General features: G+C 55.4%; 1 protein-coding gene across 1 annotated transcript in view; it reads right to left on the bottom strand.

Moving 5' to 3' along the window:
* CORO2B (coronin, actin binding protein, 2B) overlaps positions 1 to 6,654 on the bottom strand; it is a 20,149-nt gene that overhangs the window by 13,140 nt on the left and 355 nt on the right. The gene's annotated exons all lie outside the window — the stretch shown is intronic.

Below are 6,654 nucleotides of genomic sequence, written 5' to 3'. Positions count from 1 at the left end.
TGCTCTGGGTGCAGATGTCCCTGCTCCCTGCAGGGGGTTGCACTGGGTGAGCTCGGAAGGTCTCTTCAACCCAAACCAGCCTGCAAATCGATGATTCTACGACCTCGTTATTCTTTTTGTTCCACAGCTGAACCATGCAAGCCATAAAGCAGGAGAAGAAAGCAGCATGGCTTGATGCCTTTTTTGCTGGGATGAAGTTTTAAACATCAGTTACTCCTCTCATGTGGATAGATAAATTAAATATAAATACTGTTAAATTAAATATAAACACTGTTAAATTAAATATAAACACTGTTGGGGGCTGTACGGGTCCCGTCATCTGCCCAGGCGGATGGCAGCCCCCCGGGTAACTCTCAGATAAGCTTCTCCAGCCACGCTGGACCCACAGAGTCCTGAACCCCCCAAAGCGCCGTTGACAGACCGTTTGATGGGCAGTACCCCCCAGCCAGCCTCGCTGCAGCGGCATTTTCCTGCGCCATAAAAGCAGGAGCCAGGCTCAGGCTTGTTAATTAAAAAGACAAAAGCCCTTATAATGTCCCAGCTAAATTGGATTATGGACACTAAAAATAAATCTGTGTTTATTGGTAACAAAAAGGCTCTTTTCCCCAGCCAGGACAGGGTTTCTCTCTGCTTTTACCGGCAGAGGGGGCAAAGCCCAGCTCCTGCTTCCCCAGGCTCAACCCCAGGCTTTGCTGCAAGCAGCAGCGTTAAGGGGGGGGCAAAAGCCACATATCCCCTCCCCAGCTGCTGCTGACCCAAAGACCCCCGTTTCCAACCACCGTTTCCTCTCTGATCCACCCCCAGCTCTCAGGGCACAATTAACATTTCACACGGACGCTTTTTGATGCTCCAGGTGCTTGAAACCAGCCAGGTCCCAGCTCCGGGCTCCCCACGGCTCCTCTCTGTTATCTCCTTGATAAACACAGGGACATTGGACTGTGTGGAACAGGTACCTCAGCTTTTCGTAAGCCTCAGGTCCTTTTTTTTTTCCCCCGGACAACTGTAGGTGAAAGCAAACCTCTGCCGCAGACTAAAATCAGACAAAGAAGAATTCACACAAAACACAAAAGTAGTTCAGACCAAGGGAGCCTCCTGTGGCCTGAGATTAAAGGCAGCAAAGCTCCAAGGACATAAGAATTGGTTCACAGTACAGAGAAAGGGAGAAAAAAAAATCTCTATTTTCTTTTTCCTGCAGAAAACCTACCAGTTCTTTGTCGCACAGCAGCTCTGCAAAGCCGGGAAAGCGTCTGTGTGACAAGCTGCCCGTTCTCTGCCCAGCCTTGTCCCCGCAGAGGGGAAGGGGGGGATGCACAGGGGTCCCTTGGGCAATGCCACAAGCGCACAGGCATTGCAGATGCCACCAGGACCTTGAGCCAAGATAAGCAATCCCGGAGCCGGGGGCCCGCAGCCCGCTCCTGCCGCTCGCCAGCTGCCACCCTGGCACAGGGACCCCCACGCAGTCACTGCCACCCATCCGACACAGACAAGGGATGGTGACACAGGGGCTGCTCCTCTGCTGTGTCCCTTTGGAAGGGACAACAGGCAGGTCCCTGCAGCACGGCTCGGGCTTTGCCCAACCGCTGTCCCCTATCTCTCCAGGGCTGCTCTGGAGGTCTGGGACCTCCGTGGGGGTTAACAACGGGTCTGTCACCTCCATGGGCTGCCCCAGGCCGGCTTGTACAGGCCCCCATGGCAGTGGAAAGGGACAGCAGTGTCCCATGGGGACACAGCCGGGCTCGGTCCCCTGCCAGCCCCCCGGGACCTCCCTGCTCACAGCTCTGCAGCAGCATGCTGGGGAACATCCCACCGGCACAGCCACCCAGCCCCACAGCCCTGCCCCACACCCACGGCATGGTGGACTTGATGATCTTAAAGGGCTTTTCCAACCTAAATAATTCTCTGATTCTACAGGCACAGCAGCTCGAGCACCTCACACACCACCAGCCACGTCCACAGCCACAGCAGCAAAGCTGGGCTTCAGCTTCCTCTGGGTAAACAGAGACTCCCCTTCCTGCACAGAGCTTCCTTCGGGCGAGCAGGCAGATAACACTGTCTGGCCGTGGAAAACAAGCTGGCTGCATCCCTGCGAGAGACAACAACCCTCTGCTCACAGGGCAAGCCATGCCAGCCACCCTTCCCCTGCCAAAGGTGCCCCAAGGGAGCCCTGCAGCACCCAGGGCCACCCCGGCAAGACATGCTGCAACCTTCTCCTCGCCCCCAGCCTGGTTTGTAGGAAGCCAGCTAAATCAGGTCAAGCTGAAATAAATCCATATATTGCTGGAATTTGGTTTTCACAGCTGTTTTGGCCAGCCCAAGCCAGCAGCCGGTGCTGCCCGAAGCCCATGGGCTCTCTGAGCTGTCCCAGCTCCAGCACTGGGAGGAGAGCAGCCCTCGTGCTCCAGGGCATCTCCAAAAATCACCATGTACTTTGTCCCTTCCCTGGCGTGCGTTTGGGTAAGGCTAAAGCACTGCGGACACTAAACAAGCTGAAGCTGAACACAACAGTTTAGGGATGGAAAGCACCTGGGGGGCAGGGGAAGAGGCTGCTCCTGGGGTCTGCCCCAGCCCCAGGGTCACACATGGCTGTGTCCTTCCTTTCAGAGGAACAGAAATGCTTCATCGCTGCTGATAAAACCCTGGAAATGCCATGAGAGCCACCCTGGAGCGCTAGAAGACCCAGGAGAGGTGAAGGCTCCTCTGTGGGTGACTTTGTGCTGTTGATGACACCAATGGCAAGGCTGGGTTTCAGTGCTGGTGTACAGGGATGTGCAGCTCTGGGGAAAACACTGTTGTCTGGGCTGTGAAACGTCCCACCTCGGATTCTCCCAGTTAAGCACATTCTCTGCTAAAAAAAACATGCCGCACCATCCCTGATGTGTCTGAGATTTCTGCGCAGGTTTTTAAAAAAAGCCCAAATCCCGGCTTTCCTGTCATTCCACAGGTCCTTTGTGCCCAACCTCTCTCCATCCAACCATCCTTTCACAAGGCGAAGAGTACAAGGGACAGTTTGCAGGGTGACAGATGGAGCTGGGAGTGTGTCTGGAGTGGATGAAGGAGAACAGTGGTCCCTGCTGACTGTGGTCCACCCTGCTGTGGTCCCTGTGGACCACAAACAAGGATGCAATTGCATTGAGCTGCTTTCCTGCAGAATTTTAGAACCTGGAGCGAAGGAGGCTCCGGGGAGATCTTCTGGCTCTCCACAACTCCCTGACAGAAGGGCGGAGCGAGGGGGGGTCGGTCTCTGCTCCTCAGGAACCAGCGACAGGACAAGAGGAACCGGCCTCCAGTTGCCCCAGGGGAGGTTGAGGTTGTCCCTGAGGAGCCATTTCTGTCCCGTTGGGGTTGTGCAGGGCTGGCGCAGGCTGCCCAGGGCAGTGGTGGAGTCCCCATCCCTGGAGGGGTTTCCCAGCCGTGTGGAGGTGCTGCTGAGGGACAGGGGCCAGTGGGGACCTGGCAGTGCTGGGGAACAGGGGGACTCGAGGAGATCAAAGGACTTTTCCAGCCCAAATGATTCCATGACTAAAGTTGGATTTTGCTCATGGTGATGGATTAGCTGAAGCCTGGATCGAATCCTCCTGTCACTACAGTTTGAGGAGCACATCCTTATCATCTTGAGCCTTGGCCCCAGCACCCAGCTCTCCTTCCCCACTCTCCAGGGATACTGATAGCACAAAACCTCTGTGGTGCTGGGGAGAGGCTGGTTCCCAGTGGCCGAAGCTCCAGAATTTGGGACTCTTCCCCCAGCTCTGCTGCAATGCAGGGTGGGGGGAGGATGGGGGAACAAAATGCAGCCGTGCCCCATCTTTCCAACCCACGCAGCCCTGCAGAAGCGGTTGCACAGTCCCTCAACTGCCACGTAAACGCACGAGGAAGCAGCATTTCTGATGTGCAGGCAGAGGAACATATGGCCCAACGTATGCAAATGCATTGTCACTTGAAGCATAAAGCAGAGGGGGCTCTGGTGAACATTTCTGAGCAGCACAGAGGGCAGAAATATAGGAGGAAAAAAAAAAGGTGGCAGCAAATCAAATCCTGAGTAGATCTGCAGTATCTAGGTTACCTTAATTATGTTCGGCTAAATATGGATGGCAATTAATTAGAGGGATGCTGATTTCCAGAGAAAAATTAGTTTACTCCTAATGACCTAATCAGTCCCTATTAAAAAAAAAAAAAGCCACTATTAGACTGTACAAAGGTGTGTGCAGCCACTTGACACAGGGTGCCACGTCTGCTCCGGCTGGGATTTACTGGTTCCACATCGCCAGGATTCCCACACGGGGCTGACCATCCTTTCGGAACAGGTTGCAAACTGCGTCGCGCTCCCTCTGCTCTCGTCCCACTGGGACCGGGATATGTTTGCCAGGGGAGAAGGGTAAATTGCTGGCAATTTGGGTTGGTACCTCAGGATTTAGAACCACCAGCAAGTGGTGTGTGGACGGGCACCCTCCCAGCTTGGTGGCATGGGGAGGGAGGCAGAGATGGAGACTGGAGTGCTCCGAGGGCTCAGACAAAGCTCCTGGTTTTTTTGAATATTAATAAGAGTCAAGCTGTGCATTGCAATTAAAATGCTGATTATAATTTCTTCCATCTGTAGCTGATTCTACTCCAGAAATTCAAGGAAAATTGAGAAGAGACGTGAGCATTACGTGGGGAAAACATCTAAGAGGAACTGCCTGGGCGTGGGGAGATGGGTGCGGAGGGGCTCGGAGGGATGCCCTCCTCCATCCCAGCTCTGCCAGCTCCCCCTCCCCGCTGGAAATCCTGGTGGGTTTGGCCCTGTGACTTTGCTGTCTGGGAGCCTGAAAGACAACCACCTTCTCCCCATGCGTGTGGTGTGACTTCACATGTGGTGTGTCTTCAAGTTACGTGGGGTAGGTGCATCCATAAGGAGTGCAGCATCTCCAACGTCAAAACTCCTCTGGGGAGTGAGTGACTGGGAGTGCCTGTGTCCCCTCCTGCTGTCCAAGAGCTGTGGGGTGAGGGCAGGGTGCCTGGGAACAGGATGCTGGTACCAGCTCGGAGCTGCTGGTCCACATGCTGGAGCACTGGAGGGGGAGCAGCAGCAGCAGTGCAACCATGGTACCCTGCAGCAGTGCCCTGTGCTCGTTCCGGGAGGTAAACAAAGCCAAGGAAATATTTATTTCATGTTCAAAGTCGGTGCCACCCGGCTTTTCCTCCAAGAGACGCAGCTCTGCGTCTGCCACGGGGATGAGTGCTCGGCCAGGAGCCACGGCTGCACAGCAAGTGAGGTCCCATGGGTCGGCTTCTGAAGCATCAGCTGAATTTATGGGAGTTTAAAATTGCATGAGCAAAAGATGTGCAGGTTCACGTGGGTTCGCGTGCAAAGAGCTGGGGCAAGTCCTAGCACAGCGCGGTGGGGAGAAAGGCAACGCGCTGCAAACACAAGTGATGGCGCAGAGGTGTCTGTGCTGCTTCTCCATGCAACGTGCTCTAGATGCGTGCAGCTGCAAAGCGAAGCCCAGAGCCCTGTGCCCAACTCCTGGGCACCAGCTGCTCGTGGTGCCCAGCTTGGTGATGGAGTCTTCAAAATGCACCTCGTGGGAGCTGCAGTGCTCAAAGCCAAACCTCTGAGGTTTTGCCATGGGAAAACCAGGTGTGCATCAGCATTCTCCCTCTCAGGCTGTCCAGGGAGTGACACCCGAGGGCTGAGATTATGTAGAGAAGCTGAAATAAAGGGCAGAGGACCTGCCACCTGCTTGGCAGGATGAGGGGATCTGCAGGGACTCTCCTGCTTTCTGGGAGCTGTGTCAGTGAAGTACTGGGGTCACAAACCCACGCAGCTTCTGGCACTGTCAGAGGGGAGGGTGGAGATTGTAGAATCATAAAATCATGGTATCACAGGCTGGTTTGGGTTGAAGGGACCTTCCGAGCTCACCCAGCGCAACCCCCTGCAGGGAGCAGGGACATCTGCACCCAGAGCAGGGGGCTCAGAGCCCCAAGGGCCAACCTGACCTGCCATGGGGCCAGGGATGGGGCTGCTCCCACCTCTCGGGGCAGCCTGCGCCAGGCTCTCCCCACCCTCAGCAGCAACAATCTCTCCCTTCTCTCTGCTCTCAATCCCCTTCTGTCAGTGGAACCCCTCAGCCCTTGTCCTGTCCCCACAGCCCCTGCTGAAAAGTCTGTCCCCATAAGTTTGGGAGGTGACGGGGGGACAGTGTGCTGGGGTGCACACTGTGGGGCAGTGCTCATCTCCTCTCTGGGACCACCTCCCACGGGGGGGACACACTCTGCTCCAGGCGGAACCCCCCCAGCTCTCTCCCTTCTCCTCCCAGCAGAGGGTTCCACCCTCGGGTCACTCCTGGGGCTTCTCTGGCCCCACTTCAGCAGCTCCGTGTCTCGTTCTGCCATGTGCCCAGCACCAGCCTGGCAGGCACGTGCTCCCTGAGAGAGGCCAAAAATGCTGGAGCAAAGAGAAGCTTTTAACAAATGTTTCTTTTTCTTCCTGAAGAAAAAACTCACTCAGGCAGCTGTAAATCCTCCCCTCCTCGCACAAGAAAATCGCGGTAAAGGACAGAGAGACTTTGACATCCAGCTGCAGGAGAGAGTTCCTGGGAAGGAACGTGGATCCACGCACTCAGACTTAGGTACCAGCTGCAGATCAGAGCCACTGCCACCAGGGCCAAACCTCTTACC

The sequence above is a fragment of the Buceros rhinoceros genome, unplaced genomic scaffold (assembly GCF_000710305.1).
Source record: "Buceros rhinoceros silvestris isolate BGI_N320 unplaced genomic scaffold, ASM71030v1 scaffold28157, whole genome shotgun sequence".
Taxonomy (NCBI): domain Eukaryota; kingdom Metazoa; phylum Chordata; class Aves; order Bucerotiformes; family Bucerotidae; genus Buceros; species Buceros rhinoceros.
This window is presented reverse-complemented; position numbering and strand designations above follow the sequence as displayed.